This window comes from Haemorhous mexicanus, chromosome 3 (assembly GCF_027477595.1).
Source record: "Haemorhous mexicanus isolate bHaeMex1 chromosome 3, bHaeMex1.pri, whole genome shotgun sequence".
NCBI classification, from domain to species: Eukaryota; Metazoa; Chordata; class Aves; order Passeriformes; family Fringillidae; genus Haemorhous; species Haemorhous mexicanus.
The window spans coordinates 21,786,166-21,810,340 of NC_082343.1; the positions used below are offsets into that span (position 1 = coordinate 21,786,166).

Here is a 24,175-nt window from a genome sequence, read left to right on the forward strand (position 1 = left end):
ATTGCAAGAGAGGTTGAAATGCTGGATTTACATAAAGATTGATTTATCTTGGTCTGTTTCTGATGGTGAATTTGGGATGTAAAGCTGCAATGTGGAATACATATGTCTGCTTGATACATGTCACCTTCTTATATATATATGCTGAAACACCTTGGTGTTCCTATTCAGAAATCACCAAGGGTCATTCAGTGTGTCTTTGCCTATGGGATATAAAATAAATTTTAATGGATGGAGAATTACCTTGTCTGGCCTCCAACCAACATTTTATTTATTAAAAGGTTTGTGTAGTGTTTAAGAGATATAGGAACTTGGCTTTTGGACAGAAAGCATTTTTCTCTTTGTAGAAAGAAATAGGCCAAGGTGGCATAACAGGATAAAGGAGACAGTTTGCTATCCAAATATTCTGATGCTTGTTTATGTTATTTTAGTCATATAAAGAGTACCATGAATTTGGTGTGAAAGTACCATGCACCGCCCTCCATTTTAGAGACTTTTCTAGTGCAGAACTTTGTTGTAGATAACAGAGCCTTCATCTCAGTCTCTGAGTTGGTAAATATGCACATGATTTCTTTTCCCTGATCTCAATGCACATTTTGCTTCCATGTGTTCTCCCAACAAAAGATTTCTGTTTTCATTTGGTTTGCTTCTCTTGAGTTTCTTATTCTCCTTGGCTATAAACTCTTTGTAATTTCAGACCTCTTCCTTTAATCACAGATCACATTTTTGTCTTGGATAAAGCATTCAATTTTCTGTACAAATGAAGCCATAGGTATGACTTTATGGCCTTTTTTCTTTTTTAATGCTTGTGTGTAGATTAGTGTTGTGATTAAGAAACAAAACCTGATTTCTACAACAGTAACATCTTGAATTTCATGTGAGAATATGTTGAAGGAAGTTTTGGGTTTTCTTTTGTTTTTTTTTTTTTAATCTGCAAAAGCCTGTTCCTGTAAAGGTTCACAAAAGGATGCATTATCAGCATTCAGTACTTCTGTTAGAGCAAAGCCTATTATTTCATTAGGCACAAAGGAAAAGGTGAATTACACAGCATATATTTATAAAGGTTGTGTCCATGACATTTGTCTCTAAGATTTGCTGTCTGGAGAAGAGCTCGGCATGAGGACTAAATGTAAGCATGTGCATTTGATCACTGGTTTTAAATTTGAACAGTTGGGATTAGTGGAGTAAGGAAAAGGAACCAGGAATGTCAGGTCTTTCTTGCCTTATACAGTTTTTGCACAGCAGTTGGGTTTTTGTTTCCACTTTAGTGATAAGTTTTTTGTTGGAGCTGGTGAGGATTGTCTGGGAGCGGCACAAACCGCAACCCGTCAGCAGCAGGTGTGAACAACATAAAACAGGATAAATGCTGAACCAGAGTGTGCACTAAAAACAGAACCTCTGTCTTGGTTTTACAAGGGCAGTAAGATTAGAAGCACTCTTGTCGTGTTTACTAAACAGTGTTTAGTGGACTATGTAAATGGCTCTGCTCAGCTGCAAAGGAATAAGTGCAAGAATTATTATGCATTTGAGATTTTTAAAGACACTTTTTCCTCCTTTAGGAGTGCACCTCTGTTACTGTTAGAGGAAAGGGAGAGAGGTAAATGTCAAGGTGTTCAAAGTTAGTGCTTCAAAACTGAAGCGGAGGAATGGGAGGATGGAATGTCAGCATTCACTGTTTAAACTTTCTTAGTCATTGACATAGAGGAGGAGGTAAATTTTACTGTCTTTTGGAAATTACACCTTTGCAATTTAGGGTTTAATGTCTGCTTCTTTCTTCTGTACACCTTTCCTTTTAAAAGGCAGCTTTTCCATTCCTTTGTGTTCGCATATTTGGGAGCTGTTAAAACCATGTATTTATTGTATCCATTACATTCAACATCAATATCTGCCTTCTTTTATGCCCTGTATTATAAGTATTTTTCTCTTCCTCATTATTCTTGAACAGATTTGAGAAGAGATTGGAATCTCTCAAGCTGCATTTACACTATATACATAATTTCATTTGAAAAATAAGAAGACAACAAAAGAGAAGCAAAAAAAAAAAAACAAACAAAAAAAAACCAAAACCAAATCCAAAATACCCTTAGCAAAAAAACCTCTAACAAAATAAAAAAGGCTCCAGGCTCTCAATTCCAAACCCCTCCAGAACCAAAACACTAGCCCACAAAAAACACAACTCATTTTTCCTGAACTGGTAAGCATTTTTGTAAGTTTGCAACCCCAACCTTAGGGAAAATAATCAGATTTGTTTGCAGAGCTCTGAGGAAAATCTGATAATTTTGAAAATCAACTTCATGGTATTTATATCAAGTCCAGTTTAGGTATAATTATGTCTTCTTTCCTATGATGTACTTAGTTTTGAGATTGACAATTACTTTTCTCATAGAACAAAATCAAGTTTTTTAATCATTCAATCTCATCACCCTAATTGCTTGCAAGTTGCCAGGTTATAGAGATATATTTACCCATGTGGGTGTTGGTTGTATTTTTTTTGTTGTTGTTATTGTTGTTAGGTGAGGTTTTTTTTCCTTTGTTTTTTTTTTTTTGTCCTGAAATGCTTTTATGAACCATAGCTGCTTTTGTAAGGTCCAGATCATGTCTTCACAGCCACCTCTTCAGCTCGACTCCTTTTGCTTCAGGACATCCCTATACACCTCTTTAGAGAGGTACAGGTCTGATTTTTGAGAGGAAACATTGGAATAAGATGAGAGCTTTGCCTATGCATGTTGACCGCAAGGCAATGGCAAGCATTACCAAGGCAGGAATATTGCATTCAGAGCTTAAATCTGAAGAGAATTGAGTAGGTTTGTTTGAGAGCAGAAAATAGTCAAGAATTCATCTATTTTCTAAAATACCTGAAGAGTAGTCACTTTATCTTATTAATTAGTGGATTTAAATCCATCATTAAAAGCAATTGCTTTAATACCTACTCCATGAAAATATACCAAAAAACCTTATAAAAATGGATTTCATTCTTTCTTATTGCATTTCCCTCGCACACAGAGTTAAGTACAGTTTCAGTGCTGAGAATATACATGATTATTTCAACAATGAGTTTTGATAATGAAAACAGAAGCCTTGGGATATCCTAATTTTCCAATGTATTAATTCATTATCAGTAGTGAAACAAGTTTACCAGCATCATACACATTTTGAATCCAAGTGTGGCTCTGGGATTGCTGCTCCAGTAATGTGCGTGTTACTGTTGTGGCAGCCTGGTGGTGGCTCAGAGGTTTATTTTTAAGGAGGGTGTTCCTGCATGTTCAGAGTTCTGTTCATCTGTTGTTGTAGAGAAAAACAGCTTATATCATTGTGGTGAAATCATGACTTGTGTGATAGCATTGGTAAAGTGCACTGCTTTTTACTGGCTCTCTGTGATGTTGTAAGCTGGTTACTATAGCTCAAAATGCTTTTCTGTAGCTGGTCGTACATAGTTCACCATTTCCAGAATTTGCTGGTCCCAAAATCTGTTGCATAGGTTTGAGTTTGCCTGTATGATCCCTGAGTTTTTTGACCTTTTAATTTTTTTTTCTGCTCTCCCTTTTTTTTCCCTTTTTTTTTTTTTTTCTCAGAGGTGGTAATATAAAACCTTGAAGTTCAGGATTTTCAGTTAGGACGTATAAGCATACAGAAGTTGTGCTGCTTATCCAAAGTTTATCCTAAGTGCTTAACCTCTTTGGCCTTAGAGTCAGTCTGGGTATCCCATGAAAGCAGTCTGTCCCTTGAGGTTTTCTGTAATTCCTGGCTTCTGCCAGGTCAGAAATAAACACGAATAGACTTTTTGATAGTGCTGCTATGTCTTCTCCCTGGACCAGATGAAACTAGATGCTGTATTATTTTGTTTATTATTATTTGAGTCCCTAATGAGTGTGCTTAAATCCCTGAAGAGATAAGTTCTTGTTTGTTTCAGGTTTCCTTTGCCAGTTTGGACCAGTTTTCATTTACCCATGCAGGTTTATTTACAGTCAGTTTCTCTTTCCAGTTATACCAGTATGCTCAGGGGAAGCAGAATATCACACAGGACATGTCTCAACTTAAACTTTTTCTTTTGCCTTCAACATTGTGGAATTGCTTATTCTGATTAAAAGAAAAAAAAAATCAAACCATAAAAAACCCCCACCAAAATGACTTTTTGACTCAGTAGTTGAGTGTAATTGCCAATCAATTCCATACAATGTACCTGGCTAATACTTAATATCTATATTAAGGAAGTGTAGAGGCCCCTGTCATGCTACTGTGTTTGGTGTACAGTGTGTAAATACATAGGTAATTCCTATCCAAGGACTTTGCTGACTACAAATAAAAGAAATTCATGAAAGCTGCAGAAAGGGCATGACATAGTTTTCTAATGGGGCAGGTACAACCATACTCTGCATGTGTGCATATGTACTTGCATAAAATCTCTGTGTGTGATGTTGTATCTTCAATTTAAGCATACCAAGAAAGGCTAACAAGGAAGTATGGGCTGTTTTATTGTAGATCAGCAGAAATCTCCTGGGTGTTTGAGGGATAGATGGGTGGTTTCATCTGTGTCAGCTCAGAGAAGGTGAAGTTAATGAGGAGGAGGTAGAGGAAAAAGCACTGTGGAACGAACACAGACCAGGGAACAGCACAAGCTGCTGGTGTTGACATAGCACAAGGGGTGGATAAAGAGGTTGGAGAGACAAATCTGGATAGTACAGGATTGCACAGAGCATCTGACTGACTGCTTGCATTTAATACTTTTTTTCCAATACGATTTTTAAAAATGGTCCTTTTAATATCCTGCATCAGTTGCCTGCTGACTTGAAAAAGAAGATGAAGTTAATTGCTTCTGTTTATTTGGACAGCAGTACATTTTGTATAAAAAGGGCAACTTCTGTGGTGCAGTGATACTGGTGCCAGTCAAACTCTGCCAGATGTGTCACCAGATTTCTTTCTTTTTAATTTATATTCTTCAAAACATGTATTATAATTTTGGGTGTCTTCTTCAGTATGTTTTGCCCAGTGTTCCACAGAGGAAAGCGTCATGTGAAATTTTTAATTTTTGCAGTCAAAGACAGACTTACTGCCTCAGCTGCCTCAGCTTTTGTTTGCATTTTCTCTAGCAGTGTCAAATATTTTGTAATAAACTTAGTAGTTCTATATATTTCTTAAGATAGGTAGAAGACACTCAGTCAAGAGACTGATGATGGAAACTGAGGCTTTTCACTGTAGATATACTAGGTATTAAGACTTCATCTAAAAACTGTCACCATGTACTACAAAATATATAGATTTATATATTAAAAAATGAGACCAGTTACCTGTGAAATAGTAGAGGTATTTGGAAACAGAAGGAGAATCAAAATTTTTGTGAAGTCACGAGTTTAAGATCTTGTTAAGATTTCAGGCCTGTTATGTATTATATAGAGCACTCAGGGGCTTGCTGGAGAACAGAGATGGACTTCTCTCCTTTAAGGGGGGAGAGAGGGGAAATGTGCCTTACACACACTTAAGTAAATTACATTTTGGTTAAGAAAGCAAATAAGCCTCTGGTCATTTATTTAACTAGTTCCCACAGTATTGTATGTAAAGGGTTTTTTCCCTGAGCGTGCTGCTTTCTGCTACACTGATGATAATGTACCTGGAAGGAACAGGCAGCCCAGGCTGAGGCAGGCGGCGTCAGACAGGGCGGGCTGCCATCTGTCCCACCTGCTGCATTCATGTGTCCATCTGCTTGCTGCAATAGCTCATTGCGGGCTTCAGCACAGCAACATTCAGCCTGAAAAGAAGGCAGCGTGAATTATTTAGGTAGCTAGTGTAAATAAAGAGAGGGGGAGAGCAGCAAAGGAGGGGAGTTGCGAGGGGGAGAGAGCACTCTCTTACTCCTAGATGCTTTGGAATGTGTTAATGCATGAGAGCATTTGATTTGCATATAGATTTAGATGTATAGATCATTGTGAAGATTACAAGCCAATGAGTTTTATCTAGATTTAGATAGCTCTCAGCCCGGTTTGCACATAAAATATAGCCAGTTTCAGGAGGAGAATCTTTGGGGACTTTAAACCTAAGTGAAACTGATGAAATGTAATGCTTTTAGGTATTAATTTAGCAGAAATAAAATATTTCCTTTAAGGGCTTTCTGTGCCCTTTGTTAACCAAGAATTTATAACTGCTTTGCATAGTCAGTGCTTTATACACACTGTGTGGTTTTGATTTGGTTATAGTTACGTTTGTAGTCATCTGTACTTTATTCTAAGAGGAAAAGCAGTTGACAAATGCTTTTCCTTTTTCTTATTCTCTCATGTTTATCAGGTGAAGATTAAATCCTGTCATCAAACAAATAATTTTCTAGCTGTCAGTGTATCTATATTGTTACACAGACAAATATATATCTGCTTTTCTGCCTGCATAAGTATACATAGAGCACTTAAATATTTTAAAAGATTTTAAATGGAAATTATAAGAAATGTAAGGAATTATGTAAGAAAACATAATTTTATAGGTAGAATGGCCTTAAAAAAAATCAAATAGGTTTATTTTCAAGTTGCTTGCTCAAATTTCAAAATGACCACAGAAGATTTAGAATATGGTGGATTATTTATTTCTTAAATTGAATTATCCTTATAAAAGAAAAATCATTACTGCATTGAGCATAAAATTTCATCTCCATCCTTCTGCTCTAAGCATTTTGATGATAGTCGTGCCATGACGATTTTTTTTTTTAAATGTGTGAAACATCAGTCCAGTGCTGTGTTTAAAAAAAAAAAGGTTTGGCTTCCTACTTCCATGTGTTTCCTGATGTCAGATTCTTCTTGCTTTCGAATTTTAAATGTCACAGTTCCCTGGGCCAAAGAACAAAACCAGGATCATCTTAAGAGGAATCCTTGAAATTGTGGGAGGGTTTTGTGTCATTGTTTTGCCTGGGTTTAGATCTGCAGAAGAAAGGGACACAGCATCTTGAAATCCCAGCAGCCTGGCTACTTCTCTAAGATTTGCATGAAATTCAGCTGCAGCCTTCAAAGGGATTTGAGTGGATTGGATTCTTTAAGGTTAGTCCATGTCAAACCTATTAAGTTCAATTCACATGCAAAACCCTTTTTAAGTTTTTTTTTTAAGCCAATAAGGCTCTAACTACTATTAAGGAGACATGGTGTACTCACAGTAGAGTGTCCATGGTAATGGATCACCCTACTGGCACGTGTAACTAACCAATAATCCACTTTGTCATCTTTCAAATTAAAAGATCCGGTGTCCCGTGTCTTCTTTAGATTGAAGAGGTGTTGTTTGCAAAAGTGGACATCCTGGAGATGGTTTTACAGTACCTGAGTCAGTTTGCATATCCATCTTATATCTAAAATGTGATTTCCTCTTCCCCCATCCCCCCCCATTAAATGAAGATTAATTTAGCCTTTAGAAGTAACTTCAACTCTATGATTCTTAACTTTCCAGGTCTTTGAGTTCTTACTCTTCCTGTAGAGTTATTCCACTGTTAAATAATTTTAGGAGTACAGTATATGTGCTGTGGTGAATCAGCAGACAGTTGCAGGGGGAAAAAATGATGGAAATACTTTATGGTCTATAAAAGGATTAGTGGCTACTTCAGAACTGCAAAGACATGACTTTAAAAAGAACAGTTAAATTTTAAATTTGAAAGCCAAAAAAGAAATTCTGTGTATCTCATGGACATTTAGGCTGAAGAATCAAAATGCCTTGCCCACCAGCCGGCTGTGGAAGAAGTACCAAATGAACACACCGCCTCAGTTAGATGTTATCAGAATAAATGGATGTTTGTAGGAATTTTGGTTAAAAAAGGAGCACCCAGCATTCTCTGAGGTTGCCTCTCATCCTGGAGCTTTCTGCCTTGTGTGAGGTCTGCAAGATTTGCCCTTCATTTTGTGGATGGCTGTGTGTTGTTAATGCTTTGGTTTGAACAAAGCAGTTTTTCTAAAATGCTGGCCAGATTCTGTGACCAGGTGAGCTGAATCTTGAAATCAATTGTGTCTTTACTGCATGGAGTCAAATTCATTTGCTTCCACAGTGCCTGCACTGCCAGCTGGATTGTCAGTGATCTGGCAGGATGCTGGATTCAAAGTCCTGAAAACCACTCTGACTGAATTTTGTTCTGTTTAAAAGGTTTTAGTGAGGGAAAAGTGGTATCTTCTCCCTGTACTTTCTCTTGGCTCAATTTGAACGTCATGTTGCGTGCTCAAAGAAAGCACTGCTTTCAGTTTAGATCAAAAATAGCAGATTTGTGTGTAGTGGTTGAGAACAGGATATCTTCCATTGACTTAGGGTTTCTGGTGCTCCAAGTCTTTTAAATATATAGTGCTGTTGAACATTGCGAATAAGCATTTTTTCCTGTTCTGTATCTCAAGAACATACATTTCATGTTTAGAATGTGGGGGGTTTTTTTTAGCAGAAGGTGAAGAAGCTGCTTTTTACTGAAACAATAACTTTTGGGACTATATCCTGCAAAGCTTGCATGCCCAAGTCACTCGATATAGGTAGTACATTTCCTGGCATAGACTTGAAGGAAGGGGTTAAAGGATAATAAACTCTTTCCAGTTGGCCAGGCTCACATCTTGTGAAACAAATATTTAGATTTTTCCAGTTTAGAAAAGATAAAATTTAACAAGTACTATAATTAATTGTCTTGAATTTGGCTTTTTTTCCCCATTTTTGCTGGGTTTTGTTTGCGTGAAGTTTTCATCTGTTTGAAGACCCAAACTTGTTCTGACCTATGTTCAGAATTCTTTCTTGTATTTCATGACCTTCAAGAGTAATTTTTTAAAAAAGAACCTAAACCAGGAATGTTTAAACAGGTAAAAGATTACATGCAAGATATGGAATTTGTATTTGCCTGTAAGTTCATAATTTTTCATGTAAACATTCGTTACCGACAGCTGACAAGTCTTTCAGAGTGGACAGAGCTTGCAGCTTTTAATATTGAAGCTTTGTAGTATTAATATGCCCATTTACAGCATTATTAATTATATAGCAATTCTTAGAATTTATGTTGCTATTTGATTGCATAAATGCTGCTGTTATCCTGCTTGTGAGTGAGTCATGGTGTTATATGCATTTTTCACATGTTGGTACTTGGGGAGCTGAAGTTAGTATTTTGCTGAGGGAATAAAGGGGGTGAGAAGCCTGTCCAGATGTCTGAATTCTCTCGTCCTTGGCACTCAGAACTTTGTTGCAGAGGATATTGAAAATATCTCATTGGAGAGGATAATCATGTTGTAAGGATTACATATCTGTTGTCTTGGTGGAATGGTTCTTTCAGCAAAAGGACAATTTACTATCATACTTGTTCAGAGTATTGGAATAATGACAAAAATCCTATATTGATACTTTCAACTCCTGCTAAAAAATAACACATCTGGCTAAATTAAGTTTAAATTTAAATTTTTAACAACTTTAAGTTCTATTAACGTAAATAAAGGTTGTCATCCTTGTTCTTGTTTATACTTGTTGGCAGTCCCTGAATGAAGGTAGATCTGTGAGAGCAGGGCACAGGGAGAAAGGTTAAATGGCAGAGGAGTTGAATTGCTTTCGTGACAGATTGTCTCCAGAAAGGCATTGAGTTGTTTTAAGGATTAGTTTGGGAAAACTTGAGTTGGATGCACTTCTCTTCTGTGCACATATTGCATTCCTAATGCTTCCAGTCACTTATTTTTCATAAAAAACAGAATTTACTTTATAAAATGAGATTAGAGAGCACTGGGAAAATTTTAAAAAGCCGAGTTAAGAATCATGTCATCAGCTGCAACACTGGTTGGAATTTTACCTGTGCTGTTTTATTGTGAGATTCTTCAAACACTGGAGCAGATTCTTAAAACAGTTTATATTTTACTCTTACATTATGATAGTAATAACACCAGAGAAATGTTGCAGAAATTATTTCGGTGATCTAAGGGGAAAAAAATGTTTCTCAGTCAAAACCCTTACCAAGTTCTTTATGAATTTCTACTTGTTCCCAGAGCAGATCTGTCATTGCTGGAAGGTAGTTCTTACAGGGAGACTTGCATCCTATCAGCTGGTCTGAAGTGTTTTCTCCCAGAACAGCCGCGCCATATGAGCTGGGAGCGCGGGAGGCTGTGCGCAGTCCCTCTTCGGAAAAAATGCGCTCAATCTGTTTCAGACGAGTTCCCTGAAAGATGGGTTAAATCAACTGATTGAGCTGATTTTCTCTCTTGAGGTGATATTTTATTTATATGATAAAATGCTTGGAAAGTGATTAATTTGTCAGGGGAACATCTTGTTACTGTAAATTTGCCGAATGTGTAATAAAATTGCCATAACACAGATGGGAAAATGAAGATCTTTTAAAATGAAATAACTGAGCAGTCTGCCTACATTTTCAGCACTTAAAATTAACTTGGTTAAATTTCTTTGTCATTTTTACCCCTGGAAAAATGCAAGCTGGGGAAGATTAGTGGCAAATGAGTGGTGTGAGTTTGTGTATGTTGCAGGTGGAGGATACAGGAGCAGGCTCTGTAGTTTTCCTTCTGCATCGGAAGGATCTGATAGATTTATGAAACTTCTGCCATGGATTGAGTGAATTTTAAAAAATTAAAATATGCAGGTCAGATACTCCTTCCCAGTCGCAGAGAGTTTAAGAATAGGGGACCTTCGTGGGCGCAAACCTGAAGTCATTAAGATGTATATGAAATAGTGCTTTTGTGCCACTTTGTGCAGGATTGCTTTTGAATGAGAGCTAAATAGTGTAATACACTTCTTAAGTCTTTTTATTGCAGTCTCATATTGTGGGGAATATAACTCAGATTATCTAGGGATATACTTGAAAAGGAAAAGGAAGGAATACATTCCCTGGGCCTGCACTGCACTATGTAACAAGTGAAAATAGCATTAGTGAAGGAACAGTGCCTTTTATTCATACATTTTACTACTGCCTGTCCATTTGTCCACCAGAATGAGCCACTTATCATGCTTCCATGTTTTTCCCTTACAACTTAAATAATTATGAAAGGAAAATTCAATTTTTTGTGTCCTTGTATGACAGGTAGAGTGGATACTGTGGTCATTTGGATTAAAAACATATCCATCACCACAAGCTGACAGGTTATTATTATGTCTTCTTTGAATATATGAATTTTATCCCTACATGTTGGAAGTGTAAGAATGGGAACTTTTTATATAAATAATTATCCTGGTAGTGATGTACTGCATACGGTTGCAATATTTTTTCACTTTTACAGCATTCTTGGCCTTATCACCCATAACATAAATCGCGGGCTCTCATATTTAATGCAACCTGTAGGATAACCATGCCTGTATAATGTACAGTCAGCCAATCCCACATCATCATTTGGCTATCATTATTTGTTGTCCTATGATGGATGTTTCAGTTGATGTCCCGTTTTGGATTTTACAGAATGATGCAGCCATCCAGGGGTAGATGAGAGTGGCCTCTTTTAGGTGTTCATGCTGATCTCCACAAGCACCCTCAGTGTATTAAGCTTCCAACTATAGGCAGTTAAAGTCTTGAGTATGTTGGTGTTATCTTGGTTGCTCATAATTTATTTTTCAGGACACGAGGCTATTCATTCCATGAAGCGATAGTAATACAAAGATTTACTGTCAGAGCTTCTAGTGTGTTAAGAACTGGGGAAGAAATGAAGCAGATTTGGTGGATGTTCTAAGCAGATGCTTGGTGAAATGGTTCTTATTCCAGATCTTGGTTCCATCATGGGAAAAAAAAATCTGATTCCCAATCTGGTAAAATCATCATTTAATGCCATCCTATTAACTGATCAGGGCTGATCCTTGGTTTAATGAGCATCCTGAACTTGTGCTGAAACTGGTGAGGCACAAAAGTTCTCTGGATGAGATGCATTCTATTTGAATTTACTGGTGGAATGCCACAGTAAATGTGTGGCACAGGCCACAGCCCTTTCTTCAGGCCAATCTTCCTTTCACTGCTTACCCAAGCACAGTCAGCTTAAACAGAACTTTTAGCCATACAAGAAATAAATATTTGATCTAGACTTAATACTGGTGAAATAACTGAAGCAAATAAGTCATTAAAATACAGCTGAAATTTGCAGCTTGCAATGTGGAGTAATTAATGCTGATCTGTTCATGTAAAGCTTTTTTTGGACAAGCCTCTCACAGACATTTTCCAGAAGAGATGGCCACAGGTGAAGCCTGTAATGATTGCAATGTATTGATACAGGTGTTTTATAATTGCAAGTAGCAACATCCCTGTTCTACATGTTATAATTGAGCAGATACATATTTGTTACTTTAGATGATTTTTCTGGAATATGCTGAATTTCTTTCTTCTTCTCCCTGTGATTCCCACCAAAGAAAAGGCAAAATAAAGTAAAAACAATGTCAGGACTTTTTGAGAAGCTTATCCTGGAAACTTCTGGAGTCATGCAGATGTTTTAAAAGTGAAAGCCTTTGCTTCCTGACCTTTGCTGCAGATACCAGAGGCAAATCTCTGACATGTAAACCCAGTGGCATAGATGAGTTTGAATTACACATAGTAATATGTGAAGAACAGGGAACTGTGAAAAGCCAGAGGTTTATTTATTTGTTTGTAAAAATCTGCAATCGCACATTAAAATCCAAGATAGACTAGAAAAGACTTAAGCTATATAGGTTTTGCTTCTATAAATTCACTGATTTATCTCAATATGTGATGAATTTGGTCATCAATACCACACCCAAGTAACATACTAAACTGTTTGTTCAATCTGTTTCCAGTGCTTCCAGAGTCAAGATAGTTCAACAAAGAAAAAGTAGAGTTCAATGGAAGAGGTGTTTTTTTTTTTTTTCTCACAGTTTTTACTTAAAACTGTTACAGGGCTTCATGGTGTAGAAATAGAAATGCTGTGTGTTAACAGACAGGGTTCATATCACTCCAATGCTTTAGTTCAAGTAAATAAATAGACTGTTGTGCTCTCCAACTCCTTGCATGTCAGTGTGGTTTTCTTTGAGTGCAGTAGGTTATGGTAATCCACTTGCATCTTGTGTATCAAGAGTATCAGGGCCTTAGACCCTCTGAAATCGCAGGCTGGGTTAGGGAATAGCACCATTAGCTGGTATAAATTTGCAGAGCTTCAGTATTGCTGGGTCTATTCCCCTGTACCCAAGGTTTTGACCCACAATGAATGGCAGATGTGCTGTATTTGGAACAAATTTGATTTTGTTTTTCTAGCTACTATTTCCATTAAAATAACAAACCCAGCACCCTTTATAAGATTACCCAGACAATTTAAGCACTTTGAGAATCGAGCAGTGTTATTGAGCAGAGAGGAGGAGTCTTCTTCAGAATTCATGCTCATCTTTAGAACTGACATCTCTGTTCATGGCTGTTTCACAGCAGTTAAAAATTTGTTTAGGCAAAGAATAGTGGATTTCTTGTATGCATTCCTCTTTCATGTAATGAAAACTAGCGCTCCTTTTTGCATTTTGTAGAAAACAAGATATTCTGATAAATTGTATTTGTGAAGTATTTGATAAAGACTTTATCAAAGTATTTATTTTCCTAGTATTATCTGCCTGTTTAATTTCAAGTCCTTAAAAAAATCCCCTCCCCAATCATAAAACCTTGGGCTATTCACAACTATGCATTGCTCACACATTATTACCCTGTGTGTTCTTGCCATAGGCTTTATATTTGGAAAGGCTTCACACAAAGAAACTTGGATTAATTTAATAGAAAAATAAACATTTTAAATTAGGAGTAAGAGGAAATTTAATTAAGTTTTCCATTTAGGAAAAAAGAAAACCTTATATATTTCAAAAAAATAAAGGTCCCATTTTGGAGGTGGAAGCCAAGTTCCTTTCTCAGACATAAATATTCAGGCTTCCAAAGGATATTTTAATCAAAGCCATAGAAAACAAACAAAATATACTGGATTGCAATTCTCCCAAACCATGACAGGGTTCCTATGCCCTGATGTTGTTCTGTTGAGCAGTTTTAGACAACTTTTCACCTTTCTGTATTTTGTTTTGTGCATCTGTAGGAGTGAGATAGGGGTACTCTCTGGAAATGTGTTAAAAATCAGTAAGTTACAGATCATTATTAATACATAGTGCCATAACATTATGATTAGAAATATTTGTCTAGGTCCTTTTCCTTGCTTGTATATTGATTTCAAGTGATCTGGTCAGAGAGCTCTGTGTGGGAACCAGGAAAGCTGAGTCAACCCTAGACCCGGTAGCTGAGGGACTCCCTGTCTGAGAACACTTAGCCACAGAAGAGGCATGGTCCCCTATTTTGTTTTCAAGTCCTGCCAAAGTGATTGGGATTTTTGTCATCCAATATAGCTAAAAGTAAGACTGTGGCACTCTAGAGACTGTTTTAAAGCACTTTTTTTTTTTTTTTTTTTTTTTTTTTTTTTTTTTTAATCTTTTATGCTTCCTACAGATATTTTCATCCCATAATTTGAAAGGAATGTTTTCTTCCTCATAGAATCCTACATCTCACTCCTTTTAGTTTCTTTATCAAAAATACAGTTTCAGGCTTTCAGTATGAGACCGTGACAAAGTGATTTTATAGTCAGTACTGAAAGTGACTAAACTTGACAACAATTGTATTTTATGACAAGCACTGCTTTCATGTCCACAGCCTACTTTCCCATCATCAGCTGTGATTTTTTTCCCCCTTTTTTTTCTCTCCCCTCCTCCCCCCATGATTTTTTAAAAATCTGAGCAATTCTGTATCTCTGCACTGACTGAAAACAAATCCTTTTACCAGGAGTGCATTTTAATGGGCAGCATGCTTCACTTAAGTCACCAGAACCTAAACTGTATAATATTCAATTTTTTATCAACCCGGGACCAAAGCTTCTTCTTGAGAGCGATGTTCATAAGAGTAGTGGAAGAATTAGTATTACAGAACTAAACCAGATTAGGAGGGAATGTGAATTAGATTTGGTAACAGATGGTGCCGTGGAAATTAAAGGTGCTTTGCGAATGGAAGCGACAGCAGCTTGCCTCTTTTCCTCTCCTGTCTCTCTCTTTCATGCGCTTGATAGACGGGTATAAATCACAACAATCCCGTCTTGACAGCCAATTTCGAGAATTTGATCTGGTTAAAGACATGGCTTTCCTGCTCCACTCACTGAAACTGGCTGCTATTTTATTTTTATACAGCGCCTTGTCATATTTAGGAAAGTGAAATCACCTGCCTCTCTTTAATGAAATTTTCTTTAATTACAGTTTCAGCTCTTTACTGTTAATTACTTTTCCATTCAGCCTGAATTCTCGGGCTGTCTCTTAGGGATGTATTTCTCTCTCCCACCCTACCTCATTGCACTATTCACGCATATGCTTTCATTTTTCTAAAGATGCTTTTCATTGTTGGAAGTTGTTGTCAGATCCATTATAATTAGATCCTAATTATCAAAATCATCATTATTGTGTAGGAAGAGGAGGCATTGTAAACAACTGTTAAAGTTATAGGATCTTGTTTGATAGGGCAGAAACCTTTCAGGATATACGTGAATAATAAACAAGCATATGAAAAGCCCTACTGAAAACTCTAGGAAACAAAGATCTGGAGAGCAAACCCGCTCCTTGGAAGGAAAATGTACCCAGGTTATCTCTCCATAGCTATTCCTTGGAGTCTAATCCGATATCTTTTTAGAAAAGATCAGAATAAAATTACCCTGTTTCAGTTTGCTTATGTAAATTTTCAACTTTGCTCTTCTCGTTCAAGTTCCAGATGCAAAAATCACTGTCTTGATGTGTGTTAGGATTGACTTACTGTTGCCTTAATACAATTACTTTTTTGTGTATAAGGCAGCAAGTGTAAGTGAAGAGACTGCTGTGATGCATGGAGATGTGGAAATGCTACTGCCATGCACTATAAGTCCTCAGAGTGAAAGAGAAAAATAATGGACTGTATCTAAGAGAAAAAAAATAAAAATAAAACCCCCTCAAACTAGGAGAAGATCCGTAGAGCTGGCAACTAACAGTTGGTAGAAATAAAGCTTCCTACTGGCAGTCAAATCAAATGTAGTAACAACTCAATGACTCCCTGCTGCTTGCTGACAGCATGGTGTAACACACTGGGACAAACATTCACTTAAACACTGATTGCAGGAAAGCGTCATTTCCCCACTCCCCGAGTGGCTTTTTGGTTGCGTGTGCGAGCGCACATGTATGTGCGGGGAGTGTTTAAATCCAGTGGCGTGTGTCTGGGAGGGCAGCACACCCTGGGAGCCAGCTGAGTGAGGGGGTGGGACGAGGATCACTTGCTTTATAAGTTTTAGTCCTGAGTCTTCTAAGACGCTCACTCTCTGATACTATTTCTGGTGTGTTCTCTCTAATCGGTTCTCCAATTTAACAGAGCCTGGCGTGCAAATTATAATTCTTGTGCTATAAATCTGCAGGAAATAGGTGCGGGAGCTGGGTGGGGAGACAGGTACACGGTGTGCGCACACCTACACTCTGCCTTTCAGCCATGGAACGAAACTGCTGCCAGAAATTGTAAAAAAGGTCGTGATGCAAACTTTGACTCTCTCTTGAGACTGAAGGCGTTTTTTGTCTTCTTTTTCCTTTTGGAAAGTGATGAATGACAGCTATGTCTCTCTGATCTGTAGTACTGGCTTTCTGGCTGGTGCAAGTAAGTGCTTTTGATGCTGTAATCATTTCAAAATAATCCCTCTTTAGAAAGCCTGTTATGTTCTTGAATGAGTCTTTCCTTACTTTTGTAGTTTTTTATTTTTATCTCTTGAAGTAGCTGAATGTAGCATTTAATTTTATTTTGCTCATTCAGCTGATTTCCCTTAATAAAAAGACTCCTCACAATTAATAGCTGACTCCTTCACACTTTGCCATATCCTCTGAGGGCTGGAGACATCAGGTGGATTCCACCTGATACCACTGAAATACAACCACAAGTAGAATGATGTTCCATAACAGAAGAAAACACTTTTTAACCAGAATTTTTTGATGTCTTACAGCATGTGACATGAATTGTTAGTCTGCATTTGGAGTAATAAAATCTTACTCTTCCTGATCAGTTTACTGATTTACATATGATGAGGCTTGGCCATCATTCTGATTGTCACATGACAGTCTTTTTATTGGAACTTTTTGGTCATGGGAATTCTCCTTGTGTGAGTTGGTGCAGATCTCAATTCTCCTCCTGCTGCAGAGCTGGCTCTTTTCAGGGACGTTAAATACCATAACAACAGCAACAAAAAAAAGCATATATGAAATATTAGGCTAAAAGTCAGTAAATGAGAGCAGGTGAGTCTAAGGTATTACACTGGTAGGATTGTAACTTCAAACAGCAGCCATGTTCTAGCTGTAAAAATGTTAAGGACACAGGAGAAAAATGTTAGACACACATTAAAAACGAAGTAGGTATATGAAGTATTCCCCAAGGTTTAAGTTGTATCAGGACCATAATATGTACACAAAACCCAATAGATTTCCTCTGTGTTTAACTTTGAGGCATTATGGAATGATTTTGTTTTGAAGTGCCATCTCCCTGTGTTGCTTTCTCTTTGATATTTGCCTCTTTTTGTTTTAAAGTACTTGAAAACTATATCAATGGGGCATATTGAAAAAGGTATCTTTTCCTACTTAAAAAAGACATGAGAGCCGTGTATGTAGGCAAGTCTTTTCTGCAGGAAACTTTTTTCGGTGATGGCCTGCCTGGTAGTACTACATAACAGGTTATAGGATATTTGCAAAATGTACTATATGCAAAATATGCAAAAAAAATTAAGGTCAGTAGTGCAGTTTTTATATGTGCTTTTAGTTTTTGACTTTCAGTTATAGGTTTTGTTTGTTTGTTTGTGTCAGTGTGTTGCAATGACATGTATTGGGTACAGTGGACAACTGTGCCACTGAGGGCTGGCACCTTTTCAGATGTCTGGTGTTTTGGCTCAAAGGTGTGAGGTCTTTGAGTAATATTCCTCATTTTTGTTCCTAAAAGAGTACCTGATGTAAAGAATAATAATTTTTCACTTTGAAAAGATTTAAATTAAGTTGCCTCTAAGTGCTTCAGCTTTTAAATTCAGAAGAGGTATGTTACAGTCTGTCAAACCATAGGATCCGTATGCCGCAGAGCCTGTGCGTGTCTAAGGATACATTTAATTAAACCAGCATTAGTGCATCTATACAGACTTATTAAAACACTTAGTTTGTCTCAATAATATTGATTAAATAGCAGTAGTTTGTTTAATCTAAGTGTATTTTTGCTATTACTACATTACTTCCAAGTAATCAGGGTAATAGTCATCATCAGTGAAATATCACGTTAGTTATGAAGTAATGCCATAAGAATTGATTTAGACTTGGCAGGAAAGGAAGGCTTTCTGTCATGTAGTGCCAAAGCCTGATTTGGACTATTAGAATGAGAGTTTTATACATAATTTCTGTTCGTATAAACAGGGTGTGTTTTATAGGCTTATAGGTTATTCCATACTCCAAGTATCCATTATATCAAGGAACACCTCAGACAGTTAATTATGCAAAACATCATGTAAGTAATTACACAGTATTATTATGCATTTAACAGTTTTATTGATTTGCCAGTTGCTCACTTACAGTATTTAGAGCTATAAACAAGAGATGCTCACCCTCAGTTGAAATAGATCCAAGGAAATGAGCTAAAGATAAATGACACTAGTATGCATTGTTGCATCAGATGTAATCCTTAAATGTAGGAGCTGTCAACAGCGATAATTTGCAACACATTGGGGTATCTCAGGATCATTTCCTTCTTGTTAACAAAGTTTATCAACCAGGAAGCATGGGGAATCAACTTGAAATAGAATGAGAAGCAATAATGAATATTTATATATGGTGGGTGAGGAGGTTTAAATAATTCCTCCTCATTTTTGGAGGGTCTGTAGTAGTTACAAGTCAGCCATTTGAACATTTTGCTTTTTTAAAAGCACCACAGAAAACACAGTGCAGCCTCTCAGATGAGGTGCAGATCTGAGGGGTGTGAGATAATGGTTTGTTTGGCTTGTTTTTTTGAGCTAAAAATGAGCACACAGTAGTGCAGTCTTGCACTGCTTCATGTGCAGGAAGTGCTTCAGCAGAGCTTGGGTAGATGGCATATGGAGCAATAGAAACTGTTTGGGAAGCTGGATCCTCTGTCAGCAGTCATCAGCTAACTCAGGCCACTGCTGGTAACAACATGATGGCTTCAAGCGTTGCTCCTTCTCTTCCGGCTGCTACTGGCTTTGACAGCTGCTCTGGAAGGAGTCACTGGCTTGCTTTGCTTTTCCTTACCAAGGTGAAGTGGGCAAGTTTCAAGAAAACATAAAAGAAAGAAGAAATTGCAAAAAGCAATGAAGCATTCAGCATTTCTTAACAACCCTCCACCCCCACCCCAAAAAAACCTCCACCGAACCACCACAGCTGTTCTGTTTTGCATCGGTTACCCCTTTACTGTGTGGTTGTATATGTGTGTTGATTATTAAGGACCTCGAGCCTAATAACAATTTTGTTTGTGCATGCATAGGAAAAGATTAGCAATACTTTGTGATTTATAATCTCATCCACTAGGTTAACCAAGCAGGCCTTACCATATTTCTTATTAAAAGAAGAAATCCTTTCTTTTCCTTCCTCCAACTAAGCCAGTGCACCTTAATGCAATGATGATATGTTAGACCCAGCAGTTGTCAAAGCATCGTATTACTGTGATGCCATAATGACACCCTGTCTCTGTAAAGTAGTCATGTTTTCTCAAATCACACGTTGCACCGTTGATTTCTGACATGACACTTCATTCAGTCACTTTCCTTTTCTTTGGCGTCTCCATTCTCTGACAATAGCAGCTGGTGCCCATTTTCCTACTAAGTGATTCACATTTTACCACTTTACTAGAGTGCAATTAGCTGAAGCAGAAAAAAAATGCTCAGTGTAAAGCAGCACGGCTGAAATTGTTACTCAGCTCTTTAACAGGGCCTGGTGAATGTCTTGAGGTGTTGTCGTGGGTGTCGGTGCGAGAAGCAATGTTTTGGTTTCTTTGCACACAAATGGTTTTTTTTCTCTGTTACAGTCAGGGAAACCGATTATGGGAATTCACTGGAACACGCTGACTCTTTTTTTGTCTGCTGATTTTAGTATAGACCTGCAAAATGATAATGAAAGTAAGCACAGTACTTAGAAGGAAATGTGGTATTTATAGTCAAAGTGAGGATCTGGCTTCCCTTCCTGACTGCTGCAGACTTACCATGTCACTTAGACAAAGGGATTCTTCAATGCATTGGCTTTCACAGTTAAAGTCTGAGGATAGCAAGGCCTTTTTGGTAGACATGCATGTGAGAAGAAGGTATTGGAGGAAAATCAGATGGGTGGTACTGTTATCGAGAAAAGTAACTAGGTGGGCATAATAACACCTACCTTGCTGATGCTCCACGTAGTAGCTGTCATTACAAATGTCAACTGCTAACAACCTATTCTGATATTTATGGAAGTAGGGCAGTTCTCTCCCCAAGAAAAGAAAATACTTTATGTGCAGGTAAAAGTGGACTTTAGTGTTGGTCTGCAGTAAAAGTGGTCACTTTAATTATTGTAGCTAATTATTACTGCCGCTGATACCACCAGTGCGGCTCTGAAATAGCAAGTGATGCTGTAAGCAGAGCTTTTCCTTCTTGAAAAACAAACGTGAAATGTGTTCATGGATTATGAGGTATTGGCATGTTGTTTTGACCTCCTTTGGGTATTCCTAATAAGGGAGATGAGGGAAGAGTAACTTTGTGAACCAGTTTTATATATAGATGGAATATAAAGAGCTCCCAGTAGCTGGAATGAGGCTTTCTTTCTTAAGGCTATGTACTGTAATCAGATGCAGTTAATTTTTGCATTCCACTTGTATATTGATACTGATTTAGCCAGTGTCAGCATTGTCAATATCATTAGTAATGTGGCAGGTAGATGGAAATATGAATGTGATTGCATTAATAAATTCTTAATATATTCAGCCTTTCATAAGCACATAGCATTACAATTTATTCACTATTGTTTAAGACCATTTTAAAGAAGAAGTTGCCTATTGCAGTGCTCTGTCATTGTATCTTTATGCCAGCAGATCCTGGCTTCTAGTGTTTCTTAAATGAAGTTTTGAGGTAAATTTAGTGTAGACATGAAGAGTTAATGCTGTATATTGCATATTAGCCATGGCTTGCAGCACCCTATGCATTTCCGCTTGTATTTGGCCATGGAAGTGCTTCTAGAGCTTGTTGTTGCTTTTTGTGATGGTGCTAAAAGGAAAGTTTACCTGAGATTTCCCGCTTGTTAAAAAACTTACTTCAGAACAGCCCACCACAAATGGAACTGCCATTTATTTCACTTAAAATCTAGTAAAGGAAAAAAACAACCCCACCAAGGCTTTAAAATAAATACTGTACATTTTTATATGACACATGTTATTTCTATTCATAAACCTTAACTAAATTTAGATTTTTATTAATCCAATGTGACCTAAAATTTTTGCATTAACAGCACAATGTGGAATTGGGCTTATTCTCTTTGAATGCAGATAAAGCCATCATCTTGAAAATAGCTCTTTCTGACAAAAAGGTGTTCTTTTGAAATAAAGTCTTATTCACTACATTCCTCTTAGAGTTAATGTGAATTTTAGTGCCTCTAATTTTAGATTGAAGTGAGGTCTAGAATAAAACCCACTGGCTGACAATTGAATTTATAGATAGTTGTGAATATTTCAGGCTTGAATAATAGAGCTGTAGAATTTCAGACACAGAGAGGAAGAGAGAATTAAACTCCAACTGTAGTTTTACACTATAATGCAATGGTGTCTAGGAATTCTTCAGTGTAACGAGCTAAGTAGTAATTAGGAGGGAACTGAGGGAGGGGTTTTACAGAGATCTAGCTTAGGCATTATTCCAAATGTTCAGCATGATAATTTGATGGTGGTCACACCTGCCATCCATTTTAGATGGCTCTTGAATTACTTTTGTTCAGAAGTGGTGCAGGAAGGAAGGAGTGAAAGCCGTAGGTGTCTGTTGCCCACCCACAGCCAGTATCCAGCCTTGTCTGTGTTTCACCTTCTGGGGATTAAGAAAGTTTGTGTTCTCAGAGTCAGGCGCTGTTGTTTTTGTTTTTCCCTGGAATAGTTAATGTTTCAACCGTGTTTACGCTTTGCCGGCGAGCACCAATCCGGTCTGCTCTGTTGAAGCTGGAGCCAAAGGCAGCTCTGCCTTGGGTAGTACCAGAACCTGCTGCTTCAGAGGCATCAGCAGACTGCCTTTAGCACAGGCAGCACTGTGATTGGATTTTAGTGCTTGTTAGAACTGAGATGGTATTTTGGTTCAGGCTGCTTGCAGTGGGAGATAGCCACTTCTGTACTGGCCAAAACAACATGCAGTTGAGCAGCTAATTAATTACAAATGGGGTTTTTTTTCAGGAATGGGAAGGGTGACATTCAGGCTCATTATTGCACAAATTAGATTTAAAAAATTGTCAATGGAAGTTTCATACAAGAATGTGCCATCGAGAGGCTGTAGGCAGTGACTCCTAGGTATTTTGAGACTTTACATGTGGAGTCTTGGCAGAAGGGAGGTGAAAAAAGAACTGAGTACATGTTTAGTCAATAAAAAGATCTTAGTGTGTAGAAAAATAGTATAAAAAATCAGTTGGTAAAATGTGGAAGTTAATTGATAATCTTAATCATAGCTGTATAAAATTCAGTGTCAATGCAAGGGGAGAGAGAGACGGAGAGACACCATGTTTTAGTACCCTAATAACTTCTAACTCTAGTCTAAGATCGTAATGTATGTGAGAGCAGTCCAGTAATTATAAGGTAATAAGTGGAGTGGTGGTGTAAGTGCTCTAAATTAAAAGGAATTCGCAGAGCTGCTGTAAGTCAGAGCCGACCCGCTTTCTTTCAAACGTTGACTTGAGAAAAGTGCTTAGCCCAGAGTGCAAGTAGAAAGACAAGAGAGAGCTATCTATTAATTACAGCACTCATTAACAGTGACGGCTACAAGGCAGCAGATGCAGAAGAAAAGGCACACGCTACTGCAGGCTGGCAAGGGGATTTCCCCCCCTCCAGTTCTTGAGGAAAGGACAACACAAGCAGGTGGTCCACTGTAATAAGATATTTTCACGGCTTTAACCTTCCCATTTCCTTGGTTTATTTGCTGACACCAGATAGCTTGCTCCCTCCACCTCCCCAAATAAGCCCTGATTTTAAGTTTAGGTGGTAACATTTCTGTACATCAATCTGGCTGTTTTCCAAATCTACACAGTAGTTGTTTTCAGTAGAATTTTACTGTAAAAATCACAACAGTTGAGAAGTCTAAATAAAATCCATGGGCACTGATATTAGGGTGAATCTCATCTTAAACACTTGTCTTTAATGATGGGTCAGGCTCTTATCTCCATTACCCCCACTGGGAAGGAAGCCAACTCTTTTGATTTATGTCTTTTTTCCATTGGTGAATTTGATTCCAGATATTAAAGTAGATTTTATTCTTAAATAAAAAGAAGTGGAAAAATGAAGACAAGATCTAACAAATTACTTCAGAAAATTACATCAGTCAAATTGTCTGGACTTAACATATTTGCTTTGAAAACACAAATCCGTAGCTCCCGGTGGTCTTATAGGATAGTTGCTTTTCTGCAGTTAGTGTTTCTAAAGGAACGTTCATAGCTATGATCTGACTTTGGCAGCTTCTGAGAGACTGTCAGAAAAATGCTGGATAGGCCATTTGCTACTGTGGTCTCATAATCACAGCTGGAGAAAAAAAAGATAATATGTGAATCAGAGCTTTCTAATTATTATTTTTGTCCTTTGTTCACCCCAAAATGTGTTAATAGTAAAAAACTTGGGGATGAAAGTAGACAAAGATTTCTCCCCCCAATCCTCCCTGTAGAAAGCACTGATTTGTTGGATCAGATATTGGGTAGTTTTATTTCAGATGCTTAATTCTGAAACTGTGAGAACTGAGAAGAAAAAAATCTCACTTTCTGAAAGACAAAACTTATATGTAAAATTTCCTCTAATACATGTTTTTAATCCAAGAATGGAGCACATAAAATGTCAGATCTTATAGAGCTGTAGATATATGGGATAGTGCTGTAGTTATTACTGGTTAGTCTGAGGATAATGGCTAGAAAGTAATTGCAGCCACAGCTGATGAATCATTTCACTTAGATTTTGTGAAAATGGAGTTCAGCTGTAATTATTTGTTAGAGTACCCCGTTGATGTGCTACTTCGTTACTAAATAGCTGTATCTATAA

General features: G+C 37.4%; 1 protein-coding gene across 18 annotated transcripts in view; it reads left to right on the top strand.

Annotated features, from left to right (window-relative positions):
- ESRRG (estrogen related receptor gamma) overlaps positions 1-24,175 on the top strand; it is a 372,225-nt gene that overhangs the window by 224,674 nt on the left and 123,376 nt on the right. The window lies entirely within an intron of this gene.